This window comes from Manacus vitellinus, unplaced genomic scaffold (genome assembly GCF_001715985.3).
Source record: "Manacus vitellinus isolate BGI_N305 unplaced genomic scaffold, ASM171598v3 scaffold_3_pilon, whole genome shotgun sequence".
Taxonomy (NCBI): domain Eukaryota; kingdom Metazoa; phylum Chordata; class Aves; order Passeriformes; family Pipridae; genus Manacus; species Manacus vitellinus.
In genome coordinates this window covers 35,828,817-35,855,165 of record NW_021940535.1, presented here as the reverse complement: position 1 = coordinate 35,855,165, position 26,349 = coordinate 35,828,817, and positions in this window count along the sequence as shown.

Here is a 26,349-nt window from a genome sequence, read left to right as displayed (position 1 = left end):
AGTACCTAGAACTATATTTTTATAGTAATATGGACCTAAAAGCCACAGATAATAATAATACAGAATAATGCACCAATACCTTGTCCCCATTGCAAAGAACTTCCCAGGGACAATACAGTATTACTGTAATGATCAACACCCAAGGAGATTTTACTTTGTTTGTAGATCTTGTTAGGAAAATGCATTATGAAAATAAAAAATAGATTTTACACAGGGGCTATCTAGGAATATTTCACACATTTATCTACCTTTTAAGTGTAATAATTCCAGAATTTTAACTACGTTCACTCCTTTTGCCACAATTTTAGCCAAAATGGATGGACAGGCACAATCAAAGACACCAACCATGATGTACAGGTAAGCTAAAAGAAATCTCAGCTTTGCAAAAGTAAAAGTCTTGGATAAGAGAAATTTTGAGGCTTGTTACAACTTTACAAATGCTCTTCAATTACATTTTGCTAAATCGTAATTCCCAGAAGTAGTACTTTAGAGCAAATACTTTTAGGAGTGATATCACTCCATAAGCTCGCATACTGAGGTTTTTTTCCCTGACACATTACTTGGCATGAAATGTTTCTAGGATTGCTACTCAAGTACCTTGGTGAAAAAGATAGTGGTGCGCATAGCTGAAGTACCTGTAGGCAATCTACTTGATGATTCACATGTCCTTATTAAGCCTCTCCTTGTCACTGGGAGTGTGTTCTAAAGCAGCAAGATTCTGCAATATTGATTTTTTTAAAAATCACGTTAATGGAGCAAAAATTCAAATAAAAATAATTATCTCTCAGTGCAGTGTCATGCTAAGGAATTTAATTCCATTATTATTCAGACAAAGGGCTCTTTTTCTTCCATAATCTTATTTCCTCTATACAAAAGGTTTACGTATGACTAAAATAAGTACCTATTGAGGAGATATGATTCCTGTTTTGCCTAATATCTTTGATTCCAAAACTGAAAAGCATTCCTGAAACAAAAAGCTGCATTATTATTGTCTCAAGAAGTGAATCTTTTTGACTGTGAGTGTCGTGTTCAGAAACCTCTTTTATAAAACAGAATCTAAGTTTATTACCTGAAACATAAATAACATGGGTGTTAGCAAACTATTCTCCCTCTCTAAACAGAGGTTTTTTATGCCTAGTTAAAAGATGGGTGAGAAATCAATTTATGATCAGTATTTGACATTTGTCCACAGCAGAGAGTCACCATATGACTTGACAGTTGCCGATTCTGTGCTTAGGGCTGAAAAGATATAAAAAGAGGGGGATTTGTAGGTCAAAAATTAGTTCCCTTGCCACTGCTTCTAGAGAAGCTGGCAAAGCATATGGCCCTCTGAAATGTCTGTTCTGTGCTTGGAGGCTGCAGACAAATTTACATCCAAAGAGACACTTTTTCTTTTTTAGCTTAACCTAGTCTCTGCTTCAGTGTCTGGATTTTGTTCTATTGTCACCAATCCCCAGTAAGTAAAGATCAATCAGCAAGTCTTTTGACAAACTGACAGCATTTTCCTCTGTCAACGGAGTACTTCTGGGATGAAACTCAAGCACCTTCTCAAAGAAAGCATCAGAGATAGCTGTGGCAGCAACAGTAAAAACTGCCGCCTCAAAATGAAAAAAAAAACTGTGTCCTAAAAGAACATGCATGTTTGTAATTTAAACTGCACACAATCAGATTTTACCACCCTTTTACTGGGTTTAAAAATAGCACCGTTGTCTTTGTAGCCAGCTATTGCAAACTCAAAGAAATTGTACATTCATTTAATAAACAGGAACAACCTTTCAAAATATAAAGTCTTTACCAAGTGTGCAAGCATCCATACCCTGCCTCCCTCACATCATCCATCCACCTGAACACTGTGCACATGGACCAACTTATTAAAATTTCAGAGATGACTGTACAACCACCCTTCTGCACAGAAATCGAGCAGCTTAAATCTGCAGTGTGCTTAACACCTTCAGCCTTCCCAAAATTCCTGCTCAACAATCGGCGTGAATCGCCTATCCCCACCAACGCAGACTGTCACCAGCCCGTGTAACAGATAAGTGAGGTTTCAGCAGCGCATGGTAAGCATCAGGTACAGATACAACAGGTTACTGAAACAGGGGGAAATAGCCGTAACCCGTGAGCAATACATGCACAAAAGAGCAGCTCAATAGCACCGTAGCAACATACCCACCCTCCAGACAATCGCAAGGTTTTTTGACTTACGACGCTTCTATGGCACAGAGCACCCCATGTATGTTAATTACCAGGCATTTGGGGGTGGGGGCGAGAACAGGGGGTTCGGGTGCCTTAGGGGAGCCGTGTGAAACTTTTCTGACGGCGGGGACCGAAGTTGAGGACGGGGAGCTCCGGCAGCCCCACCGCCCCAGGGCGAAGCCTCCGAGCCCAGCCGGCCCCGCCGCCCCCACCCCGCTCCGGCCGCAGCCGCCGCCGAGCCCCGCGGTACCTGCGCTGCCGCCGCGCGGCAGGGGTTGTCCCAGCAGCTCCATCTGCACCTCCTGCGCCGCGGGCTGGGAGGCGATTTGGACATGTCTCTCTGGACCATTGGCGAGGAGAGCGGGCGGCTGGGCGCCGAGCCCCTCGGCGGGACAGAGCCGAGCCGAGCCCGAGCCGGGGCGGAGGCGCCGCTCAGCGCCCGGCCATGCCGGAGCGGGGGCGGGCCGGCCCTGCCCTGCCCCTGCCCAGCCCTGGCTGTGCCGGCGGGGAGCGCGCTCGGCGCCGGGGGACGGGGCAGCGCCGGCGGCGGGCGCGGGAGGGCAGGGGGCGGCGCTGGGGAAGAGAGAAAGTGACAGCGAGCATCTCCCTCCCGGCAGCGCAGGGCGGGGGCGGGGCCGCGCTCCCTGCAGGGCTCCCGCCGTCGGCCCGCTGGATGCGCGGACGCGGCGGAGTGGCCAGCGGGAAAGTTGGAGATGGGGACAGGGGAGGGGTCAGGCCCTGCTTGTCCTTTCAGCCCTGCCGGACATCTGGACACTGGCCGCAAGGCATCGCCTACCTCAGCCCTCGTCTGAGCCCAATCCATGGTTTTAGTGGGGAAACCGGCACTTTCAAAGATAAAGTTCTGTAGATCTGTCGTGTTGATACGGTTTTTGCCTGTACTTGGACCTTTCTGTGCACATATCAACAAGGGATGAGTGAGATGAAACCCACCTTCTAATTTTTTACAACCTATAGCAGCAAAATCTCAGTCGTGCCATCGGTACCCCACAGGAGGCTTTTGAAAGACCTGTTCAAAACCTGACCTGGGAAAATCACCTTCCACCGCTGAGATGATCTGTCATGCCTAAGAAATCTTTGTGACACACAACTTAATGACTGTCCTGATAAACACTAAACCCTCTGACCCCATAAAGCCCACTCGTAATCTTGGTACTTTTCCTTTTGATCACTGGGTTGGACCTAGCTGTGCTCCACGCAGCATGAGAGGGAAACTTAGGTTTACAGTATCCCTTCGTGATAGCTTGTGAAATCTCTTATCAGCTGATTGTAAACAGTGAAAAGGCAATAAAGAAACTAAGTTGACTAATGTTATATACTTAAAATCACAACCATTACTAAAAGCAATATAATAATCACTTACAGGAAAAGAAACCAGTAAAGCAAAGCCAGCACAAAAGCCAGATCAGTTTCAAGACATACTTTCATGCTTTGTCTCAATTGCATGGTTAATTTATTTCATTTTTCATAATAGCTAATAGATTTTGTGTCTGAATTAGCTTACTCCTATGGATTTTCTCATATGAATAGCGAAAATCCTACAGGAACTGCCCACTTTTTTGTGAAGAAATTGGCTTTCTCTGCAAGCGGAAGCACTCCAAGGTTTGAAGAAGCTTGAGAACTTTCACTTGTCCAAAAAGTTTCACATTTCATTTTGAAATGTTGTAGTAGTATTCTTCAAAAATAATTTCTAAAATTTTGTTCTTGTCCATGGTAAAATAGAACCTTAATTTTAAGTGAAAAGAATGTCTTTTATGTGCTTAACTTTCAAAAGATGCATACTTCACCTTCTAATAGAGGCCTCAAAGCACTTCTTTCTTTGTCACTTCAAATTAGATTGTTTTAATGGAATTACTTTTTGTGACCGTCATCATAATTAAGGAACTTACTGAAAAACCTGAACACAGTATTCCTGTTAATAATTGCTGAGTGGGGTGTTGTTATCGAAAGATGTTGTCTTTGACTTCTAACACCTTGATTGCTTTGGAACCATTTACCCATGGCACTTGATGATCTGCCATGATTCAGTACCTTTACTTGGTAGATTTTCAGGCATCTGTCAGAGATTGCCTGCTCTCTTTCACAAAGAGAAGGGAGTGGAAGTTATTTAATCATGTAACAGTGGTCCTTCATATTCCCTTCTGGATTTTCACTTTTTAAAGGGTATATAAGCGACAGTATTTTTTTTTCAAGCATACCATCCTTCTTTAAGAGTAGCAGTGACCATTTGGGAAATATTATTTTTTTCTAAAACCATAAATTGCACGTCTGGATTGAAAGGGTATTTCTGCTCCCTTATAAATTAGAGCTTGAATATATCAAACAAAGGTAATTTTTTGGTGTGCTTTCTTATATTTTTATGATTAATTTATCTTTTTTTCTTTACTTTATAAAAATATAATGGCTATGATTTTGCTTGTTTATATACACACATACACGGGCTGCAGAAAGCAGGAAAAAAGTTTTTAAGGCACAAATAAACAGAAGGGAAATCACTTACTGAAAATAAATATAAATATTTATGTTGTACATTTTTCTCTAAATAAACCCACAAGAACCCCCTCAACACACACTAATCACATCTGAATTTCTAATAAGTTTATTTTGCTCTTCTTCCTGAGGAAAAACCTTCTACCTAACTGCTCTTTAGCAGCAATTATAGTTTGTTACCTTGATGTAATGAGTGGCTTGAAGATTAGCCTAGAAATACAATTGTAAGTGTCTTACTCTGCTTCACTCCTTTTGTCTAGCAGTTGACCAGTGTTCTCTAACCTTGAAATGTGCGGTGAACACATATACATATAGTCATCCCTCTGCATCCTGTTTTTGGCCACATCTGCTCCAGGATAAGGATCAGTGTGTAAAAACAATATGCAGAGGTCCTAAATTGCTTGTTCTTTCTCAGGGGGAAAAGCAACATGGTATGCCTAGCCACTTCTCAACAGGAAAACACACTGCTGCATTTATTTACACTTTTATCTGCAATGGAGAGGTGTTGTGCATGCTTATTTGCACTTAGCTAAACATGTAAATTTTAGAAAACCAGACAAAAATAGAAGCTGTTTTGTTTGAAGTTGTTTGTTTGTTTGTCTGGTTTGCTTTAAAAAAACAACCCCAGACCCTAGGCTGACAAAGAAGATAACATGATTGGGGTGCCAAAAAATAAGTGGGTTTGTTGCATGAGAAATTAGATATTATTTTAGAGCAAGGAGGACTGCATTACTTTGCAGGTTTAATTGTTCTTTACCACCAAGATAAGATTGTGGTGCCAGCACCATGTCCTAACCTTGTATGCATGTACAGCAAGTATAGGTTTGGTTTAGTCTGTAACTATCACTTGAATGTGCAAAAACAGGCCTAGGAGGGTTGGCTGATATTTGTGCAAATGCAGCTAAAATCTTATAACTTATAACCAAACGGATTTCATTTAGAACTTACATAAATACAGATCAGTGAGCTTACAATGACTCTTATGAAACTACTAAAATGTTTCTAATTGAGCATATGTTTAAAGCCCTGATACAGCAAATTTCTTTAGGACTATCAGTTAAAAAGAAATGCTGGCCATCTATTACTGTGTGTCACATCCTGCTTAAAATCCATTGTAGATAGAAATTCAATATCGTAAAAAGAAGAATTCACTTGATTACCTGCTTTTAATATCTGAAAACAGACATAGTTCATCTTCTTCAATGATAAACCAGGAGCTGGCTGTCACAATTGCAAACTGAAGGGATTTTTCTTATTTTTGTACTTTATCTTTCACACAAGTCTGAACAAAACCACTCCAAACAGGCTCACTTATGAATCCGTTATCAGTCTGTATCAGAGCACAACATCATCTGGCTGAATTTAATGAACTGATCCATTCTTCCACCTTGTGTTTATTATGTTTTATTATTTCGGATATAGGTGTCATGCAGCAAAAAAGTCTTTATTGATATCGTTACAATATATTCAAGGGAAGGTGGGATCGGAAGGAGTAAAATTTCTACATGATGGAAGATAGAAGCAAGATATAAACACTGGCTAAAATGCTTTTAATGCACAGAAAGGCTCATGATACTTGAAAAAGCCACAACAACTACTAAGCACATATTTTCATCCCTTTGCAAAACATAACCAAAAAAGGCACACTCCTGCTTGCAAGCTGTTCACTTTGTTAGAGGCAAATTTGCTGTCAATGGGTTGTATACAAAGTTCATGTTTGATTAAGCACTTCTGCAGAAGTTGCTGGTTTCAGCTGATATTTTCTTTCCTTTTTCTTTCCCCTCCTGTCATAACTGAGACTGCATATCTCCTTTTGTATTCCCAGTCCTTACCAACTATGGTGTTCCTATTTATAGCATTATTGCTCTCTTATTATTAAATACTTGAATCACAAGAGCACAAAAATCTTTATAGCACTCTCACCCACAAATATGCTCAGCCCGTGTGACTTACAGACATGAGAGAATACTTTTAATAGACCATGCGGCCTATGTCCAAGGGCAGCATCCGAGGTCTCCTCATCTCCTTGAGGGTTGCCTTTCCTTCAGCCTTCATTAAGCCCTGAGCTCAGCTTGGGCTTCTCTGCTTTTGGGAAGATATTTTTTTTTCCACCCAAAAATCACTTATTTGTGGCACTGAAGCAAAAATTCATTCACAATAAATGGTGTAAGAAAAGACAATGACAACCTCTAATCTGTGTGAGGATTGGAAAACCTTCAAGGTGGTTGACAGTTAACTCATCATTACCAGGTTGTTGGCAGTGCTAATATGCCTAGGAGTTTATAAATTCTTTGCCAATTTAGACATGCACAGATCTGAAGTGCAGATCGCTGATGGCACTGCTCCATGTTACCATCAAGTCGATTTTAACAGTGAATATTTGCCAGATGTCATTCCCCTCCCTCCTTGCCTTGGCTGTGTTAACCTGATCTTCCATGGCACACACTTGTGTCTCTGAGCATGAGGGACTCCACTCCAGAACTAAAGGTAAAATGCAGCAGAAAATTAACTACCTTTCCATAAGGTATGTCTGCTGCTTTACCTCCACGAGCCATCCTACCATGAAGACCGAGTAGTGCAACTGCCAGGGTGAAAGGGGGAGACAGCAGGAATACACAACTCAGAGCAGGGCTGAAAAATTCCTTCCTGGCAGCACACCAACCCTTAAAGCAGCTTAGCTATAAACATTAAACTGCAAACAGGGTCGGTTTTGAGAACATTACTGCAGAATAAGGTTCATTTGATTTCACAAAAGTAATTTTTGGTAAGTACTTTGAGTTTATGTAGCAAAAGGAGGGCAAAGAAAGACAAGTCTTCAAACTTTAGTTTCTTCCTCCTTTTTCTCCCTTATTGCTAAGCCTCTTTTACTCATCTTTCCCCCAATTTTTACAAAAATAAAGATTTTAATTTTGTAAGAAAACAATTTTCAATGAAGCACCCTTCAAGTTTTATAAGAAAAATCATTCTGAAAAATAAGATAACAGCAGTCACATTAATACCATGATGTAAATTCTTTAATAGCCACAGTCAATTAATTGCCATCAAAACTATCTTATCTATTTCCAGAGAAAAATTTTGGAGGGAAACCTTTGTTCCTCTGAAACACAAGATGGTGCATAAAACTTCACCATCTTCTCTGACTGTGGTGCCCTAAATTTTAGTGAGATAAGTGTCATTGAAGTGTCCTTCAAAAAGCCTAAGAACCAAGTTTTTACTGAAATAATAATTTTCTATTGTAACATTGCAATGGTATTCCATATGACTTCTCTAGAAAAAAATACCAAAAGCCTAATAGCAACATTTTGATCCCAGTGCCAAGAAGAAAACAGTGGCAGTATCAATAAAATTTACTCTATATTTTGAAACTAAATATATACTTTTATACTATTTTGAAACAATGTGTTTTAAAATACACTCTCAAGTACTTCCTATGACATGTTTCTCAAATCTGTATGGTTTCCTTGTATCATGAGATACTAAGAAAATGAATTTCCTCTCAAATTTACCCTGGTTTATTTTTTGGAGGAAAAGCTCGAAATAGACATAGTATCTTCTTTTTTTTCCCTTCATGATGGAATTACACTGATAAAAATAATAGGAAAGGGTCAACTTTTACAATGAGTATCTATTAAAAGAAACAGCTAATGTACTGGTGTCTAAGCCTGTGCCACCCAGGACATTAAAAATCAAACCATGCTGTACTACTATTGTAGTCAGTGCATAAGCTGCTGCTTCCAATGAAAGCTATGGTGAAACACATCCGTATTCACTCTTGGGTTAGTTTTCTGAATTGATATTTCTGAAAAAGGCAGCAAAGAACACAACTGATGAAGCATTGCTCCTTCAAGGAGGGCATTTCAGGCCATCAGTGATCTCATAAAGCATCTATAAAAACCTGAATCTTTAGTATTACTCAAAATAATCCCTTAATAGGAAATCTGATCAGCACCTGCTTTTCCTTATGGCGTTTGTGAAATTCTGTGGTCACTGAAGACACGTGTCAGTGACAGGCTACATCACCTCTGGTGTGCCATCTGAAGTCTGCCCAGGTGAATTCAATAGGGAGAGCCAGCTCCATGGCAACAAATACTAAAGAAACAGCCTGTTAGCCAGAGACCTAATTCTACAAAGATACGTGGAGCATATTCTAGCACAACAGGAAGAAAAATACATTTCAGAGAGTGATAATGAGCAAAACCTTAAAAAAATTTCCTCCTGAAGAAAAGAAGCGTATCATGGTCTCTGGTAATCAAACATAAGGGATTTTTTCTGGGAGCAAAATATATCCAGGATGAGATTTTACGGCCTTTGTTTGGACAATATTCAAATAAATTTCACACAGTTGTTTTGTTTCCTTTCTTTTCTTTTTTTTCCTGGTATAATCAGTGTGACTCTGTTTATACACTCAAAGCTCATGAAGTCCTACAATTTTTCATGCTCACCTGAAGCATCAAAAAACAGAACTATTCGTGTTCAGCTATTACTTAAGATCAAGTTTTCCAAGATTTGTGAATGAGCTTTATATGAAGGCACCAAAAGGACTCCTGAAAATCATTCATGGAAGTAACTTCATTGGCTTCATAGAACCTTTCATGAGTTACAAGGTGTTCTACTTTAGTCTTGAACTGGGTGCCAGAATCCCACACATGTTTTCTCACATATTTCAGTATGGCTTATAAACGCTAACGAAATTCTTACTTCATGAAAATATTCCCTAGCACTTTATACAAATTAATGCAATATTTACTGTAGCAAATACAATTGTATCTTCCAAATGCTTACCTACTATTCAACACATAGCAAATACCCATGTTTTCATTTCTAGAGGTTGACACAAAATATTTAGAATAGGTCAAACACACAAAAAAAGACATGACTGTGTATTAAAGTAAGTCTTGTAACAACTGAATAACACATTGGTGAATGGCTGCTTGCATAATTAATAAGGCCAATGTCATAAGAATTAGGTATTAGTTTGAATCTCAAGGGTTTGCAGTTCGGTTCACTGTGAGGTTGTTTCTCTCAGAAAAATCTCTCTTGCATGGTCTTACAAAAAAACAATACTGTTTTATTTAGTTTTGCTATATATGTCACCCAGCATAAAGGAAACAATGACAGTAAACACAGTGAGATAGTCAGAACAGAAATTTTAGCTGTTTGTAGCCAAACCATTGTTTGTGAATCAACTCCTGAACTCCTGCTGTTTTAAATCCAGTATGCTAATTTAACACAAAATTAGTTCTTGGTTCTCACTTGTATGTTGAGTGTAATAGTTCTCCAAACAGTAGCCATTTGGCCATCCTTTTTTTGCTGAAGCAGCAATGTCCTAAAGCAGCAAAGTGGCCAGCTGAGTGTGTCCCACTCAGTGATTCCAAATTCATTTACTGTGTAGTTCCTTCTGGAAGAAACATTAATTTGTCTGCAGTGTTTGTTCAGCCACTAGTGTAAACTAAAAGGGCTTTTATTAGGAATCTTTGCCAGAGTAAGTGTACTGGATAAACTTTATTTTTTTCCCCTAATTAGACAAGATTAAAGCTGTAATAAGGGCTTTTACATGTCATTTTCACCAATTAGCAATGAAAACAGACTTCACACAAACTATCTACATGAAGATCATGTAAAAGAAAGAAATTTCTTATATCCTTCTTGCTCTGAGATTTCAGAAACAGAAGATTAGATGCGGTTCGTAAGCGCTCCTTCACACTGCAGACTTAGATCACTAGCTGAGTGTCTGCTCTGTTTTTCTTGGATTGTACATATGCTGTTGTACAACAAGCTTATAAACTCTTTTTAATTACCATTCATGTTGCTGTTTGCCACTGAAATAAAAGTTTATTTATCACAGTCTACTATACTGTTTATATATAATCTCTTCATGTGCATAGCTACATTCTCTGTGTTGTGAGAAAATTCACCCCTCTTCTGTATTTGCTACTGTGCTTCAATGAGAAAGGGAAAAACCAACCTTAAGAGAGGTGTCTCTCATGCACAAAGATGTGTTCCAGTACATTTAATGTTTTAATTATTCTGAATGTCTTATAGAATTAGTAATTTTGCAAATGTCTGGCACTGTAAAATTTAAATTTTTAAAATATTTCTCTATATAGTGTTGATTAGAAATAATACTTTAATTAGCCAGTGAAATTATAACTTACAGATCAGGAAAAAAAGTACAGAAGAGTTCAGTGTTTCCAAGGTGAGAATATTCTGGTTTTTTAACCAAAATAGCCATTGGATAAATTAAAATGTCCTTTAAGAAAAGGAATCAAATTTCAGGATATTGCAAACTTCTTGGATTATTCAACCATCAGACTAAAAATCAATATTTACTCTTCCTCTCATTCCTAGTCCCAATAAAAAGTGTTTTCAGTACAGACCATTCATGATCAGAGGAGCATAGAATAACAGAATGGTTTAGTTTGCACGAGACATTTAAAAGTCAACAGATCCACCCTCCTGCAATGAGCAGGGACATCCCAACTAGAACAGATTGCTCAGAGCCCTGTCCAATCTGACCCTGAATGTTTTCAGGGATGGGGCATCCACTGCCTGTAATGGTTACAGGAACCTCCTGACAGAGAAATGATGTGACTCTAAGCAACCTTATAGCTGTTTCTTTGGCAAAAGATGTTATCTAGTCTTTGTTCACAAGTGTATCTTGAGAAAGAAATGCGACATCCATCGAGTGCCTTTGAGATGACTTGGCACACCAGCAGAGCTTTTCAGGTTTGCTCTTTATTACTGCTGAGTTTCAATTCAGATCCCATTTTAGGAGAGTAATCCTATTTTTGGATCAGCCCATACATTTTAGAAGTACCTTAAATTTCAGAGATACTACACAACATCTTTTAGAAGAAATCCAATCTAATTGTTAAAGAAACCAAAAAAATTCAATTCTAAGCAGAAAAACATGACAAAAGTATTGAAAACACAAGCGGTAAACAAAGCTGATATAACACACAGAAAAATGTCCTTTTTTGGCTTTTGGGTAATAAAACAAATATCAGATTACAACCCAAAATATCCTTAAAAACAGAAACAAAAACTCATTCAGCGCAGTTACTGTTTGCTCAGTTGGTCTATACATCAAATTTTTTTAATTATGAACATCATAAATATTAAAAAGATAGATTGGATGTAAATTTAACATACAAGGGCAAAACTATAAATGTAGAATATTTTAAAAATAATTCCTTTAACAAAATAAATCTTGAAAATAAAATGTCCAGGAAGTAAAATGATGTATTGCAACTTACCAGTGCAAAGGAACATTGAGCATTCATTAATATTTTCATATCTTCTTTACTAAACATATGCTTCAGTAAGGTAAACATGGAAGAATAAACTTAGGTATAATATTATGAAAACGTAGTTTGCTTGTATTTTCAGAGCTCAGAGAGTTAGAAGTAGCACTGCATTACATTTAAAATTAATGATCAGACTGGGACCCATTTGCAACTAGTGTATAGCATCATTTTATTAGAAAATGAAAAACACCCTCCCACTCCAAACTAAAATGAAATCTTTCAAGGTTTAGTATCTTAAAATTGTTTGCTGCTACCACTGTCATTGCCCAGACAGGTGGAATCAAACTTCTTTAAAATAATTCAATGCCATTACTTTATAAATGGGTTTAGCAATTGTACAAAAAAGGAGGACTTGAATTGACTGCCCAACTTTATTGGCAAAAAAAACACATAGTAAACCCTACTTGTAACCCTTAGTTCAGGTTCACCTACCAGTGATCCAAGACCAAGTTTGGCAAAAAAAAAAAGGAAAAGAAAGATGGAAGAAAGAAAGAGACAAAATAAAATTGCTGGTAAAGTAAAAACAATGAAGACCTTAAAGACTTGAGAAGAGAAAGCACAGACAGAAAGACATTTGATAAAAGGCAATTGTTTTCTATAGAATATAAAATAGTTTCCAAGCAGTTTTAATATTTACTTAGCCATTCAGGGTAGCAATAGGAAAATCAGATTGTTAACATGGACAGGCCATAGACTTCATTAAATTTTCTCATTTCACTGGTATCAGAGTAGTCCTGTAAGTTCTCAGAAAGTGTGAAGCCCTCAGGCTGCGCAGTACAGAAGACGTACATCTGCTGCAGAAGTAAAATCAGCAGCTTTCATTGTTTGTTAGGTGACAGGGACCACATGACCTTTGAATCATATCTTTGTCAGTAGGAAATTACTGTTCTCTGTGGAACCTTTGATTAACAAGAACCAGCCTTGTCAAGAGGCATTTTCACAACCTTTATTTCAACTTCCCTTGCTCTCTGAAGAAAACCTCAATATGTTAATGCTGTGAATAATTACATCTGCAGAGAGATTGCATTTTTGCATTTCTAGCATAAAACATTTGAATTATTAAGTGTTTGTCAGTCAGTGGCTTTGCTGAGAGCAAAACAGTGCAGATTGGGAATCCAAATTATTTCATCACCTTCTCCCCTGCTTCAAATTTTTTTTTGAAACGCTACTGCTGATCCACAAAGATTTATAAAGCCTAGGGTAAACGAAAGCTTGCTCTGGAACAGTGGCTCTGTGACAACATGGTTTAGCAAAGTGTGTAAAGGTGTCTTGCAGCCTGTCCCTGGCAGCCAGAGGTCTGTGCTGCAAACAGCTGAAGTGAGCTGGCATGGAAAACAGGAAAGCATTGGGGTTCAGCCAGGGCTGCACATTCCGCCTGAGCAAGCTGGTGGCTGGCACATACTGCACTCTGTCCTGATGTAAGCATGCTTCTTCTGTGCTAGCCAGCTCTTATAAAACTACCTTTGATTTATGGCTTCAGCCTGTGTCATCCTTGGCTATAGTGAGATATGAGGTGAAACTCATGGGTTAGCTAAATGTAGGGCTTTCAGAACTAATCTAACCCTTCTCGGGTTCATTTGCCTTATTGTTTCAGAGGGAAGATGATTTAACTGAAGGTTGCTCCATGTGAATATGACTTCATATATGGAAACTCTGAGGCCAAAATGCCGTAAGATAAACATAGCAGAATGTCATGAATGGGAAGTGATGCCTGGCTACTCTCTGGATCCTGTGAGTGAGTCTCACATGCAGCTTCTTTTAGCACTAATTCCCATGCATTTAGAGCACGGACAGGTCAGATTCCTGTACTGGTACTTTCCAGATTGCACTATCTAATTGAGAGAAACCATACAAACTTCTGATATTTCCTACAGCCTAAAAAGGTGTGCAGTAAAATCAGTTTGTACAAAGAGCCACGTAACTGCAGCCCTTTCAGCCCTACAGGAAATAATATACAGTGCCAAAAAGGCAACAATCAGATATACCACAAAGCAAGGACATCAGGACTGACTGGACTGATAATAAAGTTTCTTGAACATCTTGCAATTAATCTTAGCTTGGAAGGATTTTAAATTTTTACTTTTATGACTAGTTCACTTTCATTCTAGTAAGTATGTATATGCCAGGAGACCTTTGTTTCCACAGTTCCTCAGTTGCTTTTCATTAAGTTTAAGAGAAAAACGTGTTGAGAGCTGTACATGCCACTTAGAAAAAGGTCAAAATGCCGAAAAGTTACACTGTGCTGAGAGGTACCACAGAAAAACTTTTAGCTGTAAGCAGAGCACAATCAAAAAATAAGATTCATTGACACAGAGATTAAGTATGATTCTGTATTTCAAGGTTTGGAATTCATCTGACTGCTTATACATACCTACCAGGTTGACATATTGAGTACCAAGCAGCCGTGTCTGTGGTTTTAAAATGCTGTTTGGTCCAACACCATTGAAGCCACCATATAGAAAGAAAATAATTTGTTAATTAATAAATCTTATCACTTCCTTGAGGCTAAAATTCCACAATCTGCTCTCTGGTGTCTCCTTACCTTTTCACCAAAGCAGCAGTTTCTCTACTGCTCCATGTTGTTCCATATTATTCCATGCCCTTGTACTTTGGTATTTATTCTGATTGTAATTTTTGTTATCAATGCATTTCTACCTGGCAATTTTATTACTAGAGTCTTACAGCTCTTGTATCCTGGTTATTTTAAGCATACATTGGTTGTAGCACTTACAGAGGCTTCTCAGATTAACAACACACATGCTCAAGAATGCTGCTAGTAAAAACACTTCATATGATAACACTTCCCAAAATAACATTTCACCAGTATTACTTGTGAGCAACAAAACTATTCTGAGAGACTTGTAAACATCATACCTGCATTATTAGTTGTGTCACAGACAATCATATCACACTGCATCAGGTCTAGGCATAATTTTTTAAAATTCAGTATTTTATTTCAGCTCCATAAATATAAGTGCGGTCTAGTAAAGGATATCTTAGCAAGCAGGCTAGTAAAAAAGTAGTGATAATTAAAACAAAAAACCAAACCAAATAAACAAACACCCCCCAACAACAAACAAACAAAAAACCCTGAAACAACCTTTCTGTGACATCAGATGTCCTAAAATGACTACAGCCAAGGAGGTATAACTTACTGGGATAACTTATTTGTTATTTTGATCGATGAACTCCTATAGAAGAGCCTCTGAATTGAGGCAGAGGCCAGGCAAGCTCTAGTTATTTAAATAACAATTTAAAACTATCAATTATTCTCAAAAAACTCTTCTTATGTATTTTGTAGGGATGAACAATTTTGAAATGATTATCATAAACCTCTAAGAGAAAAAGAAAACAATCACAATATCAATACGCACTCTTATATACAAAGTCATCTCATTTAAGTGCAATGGGGAGTGTTTCAAGCTACTACAGAATGCACACTTTAAATTGCAATTGTCTTTAAAATGATGAGTCATTTGTGATCCAGCTAAGACAGCTCAGTTTGTAGAGTTGCCTGCTGGGATAATGAGACAGGATATGGCCACCTCTTGCCCCTGATATTTTATCAGGAATAGTTTTTAAGTGCTTTTGTCACATTTCATATTAGCATGAGTGCAAGAAGCGTAGTTCAAATTAGGTCAGGTTCTCTGACATTGCCAGATAAGTCACTCCAGAGAAGAGATCAGATTTTTCTAGTTTGATTGTTGCAGTGCTCTGGGCTTCTATCAAGTATTAAAACTGCCATAAAATGAAGCTGGTTTATTGCAGTTCTTTAAATTTGCTAAAACTATTGTTCTTCAGAGAATTTATAACACTGACAGCTATTAGATAGCCCTTTTTGCATAGTAGCCTGAAACCCAGGTCGAAATATTGAGTGTACGTCTCTCACCTATATGGATGCCACAATGTCATACCATTATACCAAAGAATCCAAATTTGAGTCCTAATCAAAAAACCTGAGTGACATGTTTATCTAATTCCCATTCTGATACAACTCCCCTGTACGTTGTAGCTGGTGGTGTTTTGGGACCTGGGGAAGTAACGTAGCAGTGCATTACCTAGTCATGAGCTGGACACTCCAGACAAAGCCACTACTATCACTCTGATATTGTCTTGCACTACATAGTGACGAAAAAAGCAGGGAATGCTATAGCAACACTTATTACCATCTTTTCCATTTCTCAGTAGTAATTTTGCATGAATGCAACCTAGCTTACTTTGGTAATAAATAAATAAATAAATAGATACAACTCTCACTCCAAGATTTTGTACCAGCCACTGTTTTAAATACACAAACCTTTAAAGGTGAATCTGTTCAGAGAGCTATTATTATTTCCTTGCAAAATGTAATCGCTGAAGAGACATGAATTAGCCACCTAAGCTGCTGGACCTCTATAAGATCTTGAGTAGAAAACAAGCCTCACATGACTGTAATCTATTTTTCACAGCAGCTCCCAAATCTTCTCTTCTGTTATTTTAAAAGCCTCAGACAATTTGATCTTGCTAGGAATTCCCAAATGAGAAGCAAAAATGCAGTTAAAAGAGAGGAATGCTTTAAAATGAGAAAAGATAAATATTGCTTCAACATTTTTTGAAGGTCTAAAGTCTTTTTCTCACTTGGTCTTGGTACAGTAAAAGAAAACAAAATAGAAAACAAAACTAAACTAAAAAAGCACCCCATAATCAAATGTCAATATTTACTGCAAAGCCTGGTTTTGTGTATCCACAAATTTTAAGGATGACAGCCAAATGTCTTGTCAATTCACTGGGAGAGCCCACATAGAAACAGCCCTTCTTTGTTGTGATATCTAGTGCATATTAAGGGAGTAAACTTTCCTGCCAGAAAAATACCTCTTAATTTTCTTTTCTACTATCTTGCATCTGGCCCACGCCATAAATAAGGGGTTAGTATGAAGTATACAGTATTTGTGAGAATGCATTTACTACCACTTTCATTATCTCCAGATTTTCTTCAGACCATAAATGTGTTCTCAGGGCCAACATGCAATATACAGGTAGAGTCACCACTAAAATTGTTAGTATTTTTGTACAATTTATGATATGCACTGTTATTTGGTATGATTTTATGACCAGAAAAAAATTACAACATTTAGAAAAGAGATATTAGTTTCTCTAGAGCATCCATATCATCTACTTCTGTTTTGTATTGTTTATGATTAAAAGATGTTTATGACTAAAAGATGTCAAGAAACAATATTTAAAAAATCCCATGGATTGCAAACCAATGAGCTTATAACAATGAGAAGGATTACACTTCTCAAGGAAATGCATTTTAAAGATTTCACATTAAAAATTTACTTGGGATTAAATATTATTGAAACATAGCCTTCCTTGGGTGAATAGAATTATTTTAGAATTACATTGCTATTTACAGCACAAGAGATTGTCTTTCATTGTATCACAGTAAAATATGAATCTTAGGGTGAATAAAAGAGCTTTCCCTGGAGGAACCACATGTTGAACATTTTGGAAAAATTCAACAGGAGTAAATATTACTGCAAATCCAGTCCAGTCCAGTGATTACCCTCCACTTTACCTTGTAGCACCTTTGTGAAGTGCCAACTAGTTGTAATTGCCCAATAAACCTTTGAGAAAGTGTGTGACTAAAGCACTAAACGTATCTGAAACAACACAAAGGTGTATATTTGTGAACTTTCAAAGAACACTGTTAATGAAATTATTTAATTTTAGTTTTCCACAGTTGAAATATTTGGTATGTAGCTACGATTGCAACTATATGTACTGATAAATTTTTGACAGCAAGAAATAAGCAATTCAATTTTTTTTTGTGAATGGATAAATTTATGAACTGAGTGCTACATTTAGAAAGAAGCAATGTTTTCTCTTAATTTTTTAAATAATCTTACCATTTCATTAGTCTCATAATTTTCTACAACAAAGTAAAACATCTTTTCCTGTCTGTATAACTACAAAGTTAGCTAGAGACATCCAACTCATCTGAGAACATGGAAGACTTCATAAAGAAAAAGTGATTTAAATTTGCTCAGTCTACAAAATACAAACACAGTATCAATACAGCACAATTCTTCATTAGAAGTTAATCAAATAACTTAATCTTGCTATTATATTTTAGATAGCACTTCCCTTCTAGGCTTTTACCAGACTAGATGGGCCTCTCAATTCAGGAAGGTAACTGAGGTGCTGGAGAGTGTCCAGAAAAGGGCAAGGAAGCTGGTGAAGGGTCTGGAGCACAAGTCATATGAGGAGTGGCTGAGGAAGCTGGGCGTGTTTAGCGCAGAGAAGAAGAGGCTCAGGGAGCAATAGAGACCCTATTGCTCTCTACAACTACCTGAAGGGAGGGTGTAGCCAGGTGGGGGTTGGCCTCTTCTCCCAGCCAACAAGTGACAGAACGAGAGGGCATAGTCTTAAGGTGTGCAAGGGGAGGTTCAGGTTGGACATCAGGAGGAATTTCCTCACAGAAAAGGTGATTAAACATTGGAATGAACTGCCTAGGGAGGTGGTGGAGACACAGTCCCTGAAGTGGTTTAAGAAAAGATTGGATGTGGCACTTAGTGCCCTGTTCTAGTTGGTGAGGTCGTCAAGGGCTGGACTTGATGATCTCAGAGATCTTTTCCAGCCTGGTTGAGTCAGTAATTGATTCTGTGATTTTTTTAAAATTTCACTTGAACTTTTAGTTTGCATTTTGAGAATTGGAGTGTTGGTTTGGATATTGTCACATTTGAGTAGTGTTGTAGAAGCCTGACTTGCATTTAAACAAACTTTCCTGAGTAGGAAGATAGTAACTTGGAGCTGCTTGTTGAAACTCAAACTTCTGTTAAATCTTTGAGAATCAGTGTGAACTGCATCCTACAGCGATCCTTTTAGTTTACTTTTCAGGGGCTGTGTGATCAAACAACCCAATAGTCTACCGTTGCTTCCTCTCTCAACTAAATTTTCCAAGTTAGGGATAACAAAGTTGCAACATGCTTTATGAACAGACTGGAGGAGCAGCACTACCCCCACCACGGCTCTGTCAAAGAACAATCAGCCAGCGCAGTTGAATTTCCACGACTTAAAGCAGGAGTCAGTCCTGAAACTGCTAAAGAAATGAACCAGGGGCTCTGAAAACTGTTCTAATTAAAGGGTCTCTGATTTATGACATTTTTATTTAATTAAATTATACAACCAAAATGTGTTGAGATCATCTTTGAGATATATTCAGTGCATCATTGTAATTCAGTCACATTTATCTTTAATTTCTTCCCCATTTCTCTTAAGGTGATTTCTGAAATATAAGGGGCTATTGCTTTAAATGGGGACACATTCACTTAGATAAAGAGACATCTTATTAACTTGGCTTTTTAAAGCTCATGTTCCAGAGTTATGAGCAACTTTGGAAAGACAAGAAGTGCTATCCAAATAGAAAATTTTATCTGATGGGTACATTTTGGGATTAAAAAAAGCATTTAAAGCTCATAGTACAATCAAATCTGTGCAGCATAGGAAACTGAACAAGTTTATTGATAGCAAGGAAACTGTTAACCTATGAAAAGAAAATGTTATTCTTTGAATTTCAGTTTTCAAACAAGCTTATTAATGAGACAGTGTTTGGGTACTTTACATATTGACATAGTTTTGGCAGAAATGAAGACAGTTGTAAGTAGAGTTTGCAATTTTTATTTAATTTTTTCAAAAATGTTTATTTGTTTAAACTTTTAAACATAAAAATCTGCAGCTCTAATGTTTCTTGTGCAGCATAAACTGTACTAATTTGAAGGGATGGGGACTAGCTGGGAGTGCTAGACAGAATGAAATAACTATGCAATATCTGTCTCATCTCATCTCCCTTTTCTAGAGTCTGTAGCAGTAGTTTGACAGAGAACACTACACTGTGGGGGCTCTATAAGGCTCGATAAAGAGGACAAAGTCAGGGTAAAGTTGTTATATATGCATAATTTTTAGAGTTACATAAACTTGTTAAATAACTCCTTTCAATTTGTAAACTCCCTAAAATTCATCTTCTGTCACAGTCTGAGCAATTTAGAATGTATCTTTCAAGGGTTCAAGACCTAGAAATTAAGCATTTTCTACAGCGCAGTTAAGATATTGCCTAATGTGTGAACAGTCTTCTGACAAAAAGTATGATCACTGCCTTTCCAGAGATGGTTAAGAGAGAAACACAGATCCCTATGCTTAATCTAATGCATGAAGAACTTTGCTGGAGATAGTAGCTTGTTGCTTTCATCAGAAGGAGGTTGAAATTCCAGTCTCCTACTCCCCAAAGGACTATGTTTACATCACACTTAATGGCAATGCAGAGGAGCGACACTCCTCTACTCTCATTAGAATTCCATAAGAATTAATTTAAGGTAGTAGGTCAGATAAAAAGAAAAGAAGGAATGTGACTTGCAGGTGGGTTGTGCTGCCATTCAGAGGGACCTTGACAGGAGAACGGGAGTCTCATGAAGTTCAACAAGTGGAAATGTTAAGTCCTGCCCCTGGAGAGGAATAACACCACGCACCATTACAGGCTGGGAACAAGCCTGAAAGTAGCTTTGCAAAGGAGGGTTTTGCCCTTATTTACTTTAAGGACATGTTGCTGGCTCATGTTCAGCTTGTCCATCAGCATTGCCAGCAGGCTGAGGGAGGTGACCCTTCCTCTCTACTCAGCTGTATGAGTAGATGAGACGCATCCAGAGAGCTGGGCCCAGTGCTGAACTTCTCAGGACAAGAGACACTTGCACATATAAGGTCAGCAAAGATCTATAAAGATGGTTAAGGGCTTGTAGCATTTGCTGCATGAGGAGAAGCTGAGAGAGTTGGGACTGATCAACCTGAAGAAGAGAAGACTTGGGTGCATGATATTGATGAGTATGGATACTTGAAGTTAAATAGTTCTTGTGAAGAAGATGGAGCTAGGCTCCTCTCAGTGGTATCTAGTGATAGGACAAAAGGTGATGTGCACAAATTGAAAGAGGGTGACTGAGCACTGGCACAGGTTGCTCAGAGAGGTCGTGCAGTCTCCATCCTTGGAGATCGTCAAAGCCTAGCTGTACAAGACCATGGACAATCTTCTCTATCTGAGCCTGCTCTGAGCAAGGGTGGTGGGACTAGAGAATCTCCAGAGGCATCTTTCCACCTCAGCTCTTTTCTGATTCTGTTACTCTTCAGCCTAGAGAGCAGTTTATCCCTTGTGGATTCTAGTGTTTGCTTGAAGAAACTGTAGGACCTGGAGAAAATGCGCAAACAGTCCCTGGAATTGGTACTAGCTAGTTTTGGACTAGCTTTTGAGTATTCTGATCTGCTGTTAGGTTTTATGCAATTTGGCAGAACTGCTTTCTTCAGCCAATATCTAAAAGGGAAGAGTGACCAGATTCAGATCTTCGATGGAAATGGTGTGTGCTCTCAGGAGAGGATTAGATCCAGTTCTCCAAACGCAGACTGGTTGAAGGATTATCCCTGCAATCTCAAAGGCCTGTGAACTGTAGTGACAAAGGTGAGACTGAGATATTTTGCTCTTTTTTGCATTAGCCATACTTAGAAACAGATGGTTTCTGTACAGGATATTTGGGGCTTTTCACTGACAGTTCTTTTCTGTTCTATTGCCCTTGCGCTTTCTTGCAAAGTTTAGTGCAGAGGTAAGACCATACACATAAGAGAGTTTCTTTTGTTGTATATAACTACTGATAGACAAATTGACAAACTTACCAAGCCCTTTCCAAAGTGTTTGGAAGTCTCTGGGGTTTGTATTCTGTTGATCTGTAGTAGAAGTCTTTACATTTTCTCATCATTCTGCAGAACTCACCTGATGGGATAACGTGATAGACAAGGCATGGCAAAATCTCATTTAGGAAGGAACTCTCTTCTTCATCAGATTTTCCCTGAGAGAGTTTGATTGATTATTTTCTCATTTAAGTAGGTAATATGGAACACTGTATAATTAGAGTGAAAAAGATACATGTAGCCAACATAGTAAAGACAAGCAACCTAGTGCCAAACTGTTACATTATCATTGATGATTATTATCTACCATCACAGAGATACCAAACACTGCTTCTTCCCTGTCACTGCATGGGGATTTGTTCTGTCTCATTTGTCTTATCTTCATAGACCTAAAAACTGCAAGGACCCATTCACACTGTAAGGTGCAGTACCATGTCATTTAGAAGCTTACTTTCAACTCCTTTTTCTTTTCTTCACCTTAGAGCAGATTAATTATGGTAGAAGTATTTTCAGCAGCCTATCCGTCACCAGAAAACAATAACACAAGGTAGCTAGAACTGTAGGGGCAGACTTACTGGAAGGGTATTACATGATCTGGTTAAACTTAACAAATCAAATTTGCTTCTATTTTGTTAAAAATCAGTTCCACAATGGATTAGCTAATGAAGTGTCATTGCAGTGACTGAAGGATGTAAACCAGATATAGGTTTTTGAGTTGGTCTGCAGAAGAGATGTTTATATCTTACATTTTAAGTAGACATAGGGGATAAATGAACATGCAATGTGTTTTTCATCAAACTTACTGCCTAAGAACTTTTAGTACTTGAGAAACAGTGCTGGTTGCCAGCTGTATTTCAGATGATCTTATCATGTAGATCTCAGTAACAGAGGCACTGTGCAGACTTGTGGGTTTTGTTATAAAGAATGCAAAAGCCCATGTTTTCTTTTGTTTAAAATATCACAAAGCAGAAATTATTGCTTTTAGTAAAATTTTGCTGATATAAAACTAACCTGAGAATTCAGAAATGGTTTATGCATTTACAGGCTACAAAGTAAGCACTGATTTTAGGAGCATTAGGGAGCAAAGTCTGAATCTGATATCTGATGCTATTTTGTAACCATAAGTATAGTGAATGCGAATGTGTCTTCTGCCAAGAATCTGTGTGTCTTACCATGTGAACCACCATCTTCACTGGGGAAAAACTTGGCAATTCTTTTTAAAAGGTGGTTATTCCTGAAATATGTAGGACAAGACTGCAGAGAGAGAGACTATTTACTATTCAAATAGCCATTTTGAACATACAAAAATGTAATTCTTGAGAAAGCCAAGGGTCTGAAGGTTTGTTCTTCCTGTCTGACATACCTTTTGTGCTGTGAATTCTGAAGGAAGAAGGAAAGATATGGAATATCTCTTATATGACATTAATACGACATATTCAAAAGCAACTCTTGATATTGCTGTGGTTTGCATTCATACCAGAACTATAAACTGCATGAACATATTGCAAGCTCTTATCTACTTCAAGTCCTTAGAAATTTTCAGTTTATATTGCCTAAATCAAATAATTATCCATAACTAGAAACCATTTTTCTATGGCTTTTTCTGCAGTACTAGTAGGCTATAAAAGTGAAAGTGGTTAGCAATTATTTTACTGAGAATTTGCAAAACGTCAGGCACTTGCCCAGTGTCAGCAAATATGTCTCAGCTGGGAAGGAATAACTTTAAAATAGGTGATTGAAGATGTGCAGACCTGATCACTTGTAGTCTGGTGTAAACTGACTGGTGAACACCAGTGTTGGTATTTGCACCACAACACCACAACAACATGAGGTTTAGAGAATTTGTTGTGGGTTTTTTTGTTATTTCTTTATTTTTTTGTTTTAAAGCTGGAGTATGCTTTCTGATAACCAAAAAAAAAAAAAAAAAAAAAAAAAAAAAAGATAGGAACCTCTTCTGACAAATTAGATTTTTTCCAAGATTGAAACTTAACATGTAGAAGGAATTATACTGGGGGGAGGAATGAAATGAAAGGAAGCAAAGGAGACAAAGAGCACCACTTCACTCAAATGAAATATATAACAACTACTTCTAGAAAATACTTCTATTCTAGAATTACTTCCATGAAAGAGAATTAGGGTCAAGAATAAGGGGTTAATTATGTGCAATCCAACCTAAGAATTTTTATGGTGTATTAAAATATTACATGATAGAAAGGAATTTACAGCAAACAGTCATGTGCCTTCTTAGTCCACCCTAATAATGCCAGAAACACCAGATACTCAGCTACTCTGTTGTCTAGAGAGAAAACAAATGGCATATTTTTGCTAATTACAAGTAAAGAAAGCCAAATTGAAAACTAGGTTTTATGGTAGTAGAAAATGATAGAAAATGGTCTGTGCTCTCATAAGCTTATTTTGCTTCTCATTACTTGAGACGGAACTGAAATCCTGCGCACAAAATTATACTGATTTCATCAACTATGAATATGTATTTTCCAAACTATATGGCTATGAACATATGGATCATATTTTTTTCAATGCCTGTCTCAAGTTTAAGAGTTCTTAAAAGTCATCTGTTTAGTAATATGTGAACTATTTCCAGTATTAAAGCTCAACTTCTCAGCCATAACATTTTCCAGAAACATTTGAGAGAACTGTGGGGTTTGTGTTTGCCAATGAGAATGGACTACCATGAGGAAGGAGTAATATTTTTTATGTATTTTTTGTTTGTTTTGTCACTTACACGTTCATCTACAAGAGCTTTCTCTTGGACACTTCCTAGTTCTGGCTTTCTTGCTGTGTATCTCTTTTACCCTATTTGTCTTAAAGTGAAAAGGGAGATGCTTTACATTTGTGCAGGATGATGAATCACTGTGCAATTTAGAGTGTGTTACCACTTGTGTTCATTTCTTTACCATATTAAAGAAGAAACCTTATTCTCCATTGTGTCTTTTCCTCTGAAGCCTTGTGCAAAGTGCACAAAAAATTATCATTAGTAAAGTTCTGGAGTATAACAATAATTCTAACGTGCTTGGGACTCCTCATGTGGATTGTACCTGAGAAAAGAATTGCATTCATGGGTCTAGCTCAGTGTGGATGTCACATTTTCTGAACGTTGCTATGCTGTCCTGGGCATACTACACTATCATACATATATTGTCTGCTTGCAACTTTCTAACCTTGCTGATAATTATAGCTACTTGCTACTGAGTCACTGTACCATGTATATAGCTGATATTAGGTTGTATACTTAAGTGCAATACCCACCCACTTCTGGATTGGGATAGCAGCCATAAAGTAGGTGTACTCTTGCTTCAGAGCTCATACTACACCTTTGCACAGTAATATGTAGATGGTCTTTGAACTCCTGAAATTAGGACACACTACCAGTTGTTAATGATGAAACCACCCAAGACCACCACGACACCACCAACACACTTCAGTGTGGAATCAAAAGACTGATTTACTTGTGTTCAGTACAAACAGCAGTGTCTCTCCAATAAGAGGTGTATTGCTGGTACCACTGTGTAGATAATATCTCTTTCTGTGTGATCCTCAGTGAAATTTCCAACATTCTGTTTCCCTTTCAGAGCATAAGAAGTCATGAATAGTTGCAACACAGTGGTCCAAAACCACCAGTGTGGGTGGCAGAGGAGAACAGTTCATATCATATGGGTTATGGCATTTGCATAGCAAGTCACAGGACAAATATTTGAAAGTCCTTGCCAGAAAACTTAAAATGAATTTTCCTCCAAGGTGGTGTGCTGGCAGATACAATGACAGGGACACCTGGGACACTCTGAAACAACTGTCAGGCCTGAGCTATGGCTGCTATTCACCTTCCATGTGCCCCAGAGAGGACAGCCTGGGCATCTACCCAACACACCAGTGCAGGCATTGTCCTGGTGCCTTCCCTGAAGCATGAGAGTCCATGGAGACGAAGTTGGTATGATCTTAAATTAAGACTGGAATATGTCATAATAATTGACTACTCTACTCCCCTTTGCATATCTCTTGTCATCTCTCTGGACAGGTCAAATTAGGTCCTGCTGACCCCTGGGAAAAGGATGAGAGAGGGTTCCCCAGCCAGCTACAGTGGTACAAAATGATGTCGCATGTAGAGACATCTATAGCACTGCATTAGCAGTTGGTTGGCGTTATCTTGGGCCAGTATGTAAATGGTTGCTAGGTGCATTTAGGGTGACAGGTAATCCTGTGTTTGATGCTCTCTGGCAGTGTCAGAGTTGAGACCCTGGGGCAGAGAGACTGCCTAGACGCGCTCCCTTTAGGTGCCCTGCAGCTGTAATGTGGAGTTGGAGCACCCTGGGAATCCCTTGGGTCGCCCTGGCTGCTGGGGTCCTGTGGATTATTGCACTACGGGAGCCTGCACTCACAGGGGTATCAGTCAGACTGTTTCCATGGTATCTTTTACATCCAAAGCCAAGACAACATGAACCGTCTGAGCATTTGCCCTGAAGTGAGCTGTTGCAGGGTCCTACAGAGACAGCTATAAACCCTTTGATCATCCTGCTGCAACTGCTGAAGTGCCACGCTGAGATGCCCCCCTCTAAATTCCCCCTGCCTGCTCTGTTTCCTGTCACCTCTGCAAGGAGAAGCAGCACCAGCCCTCTAG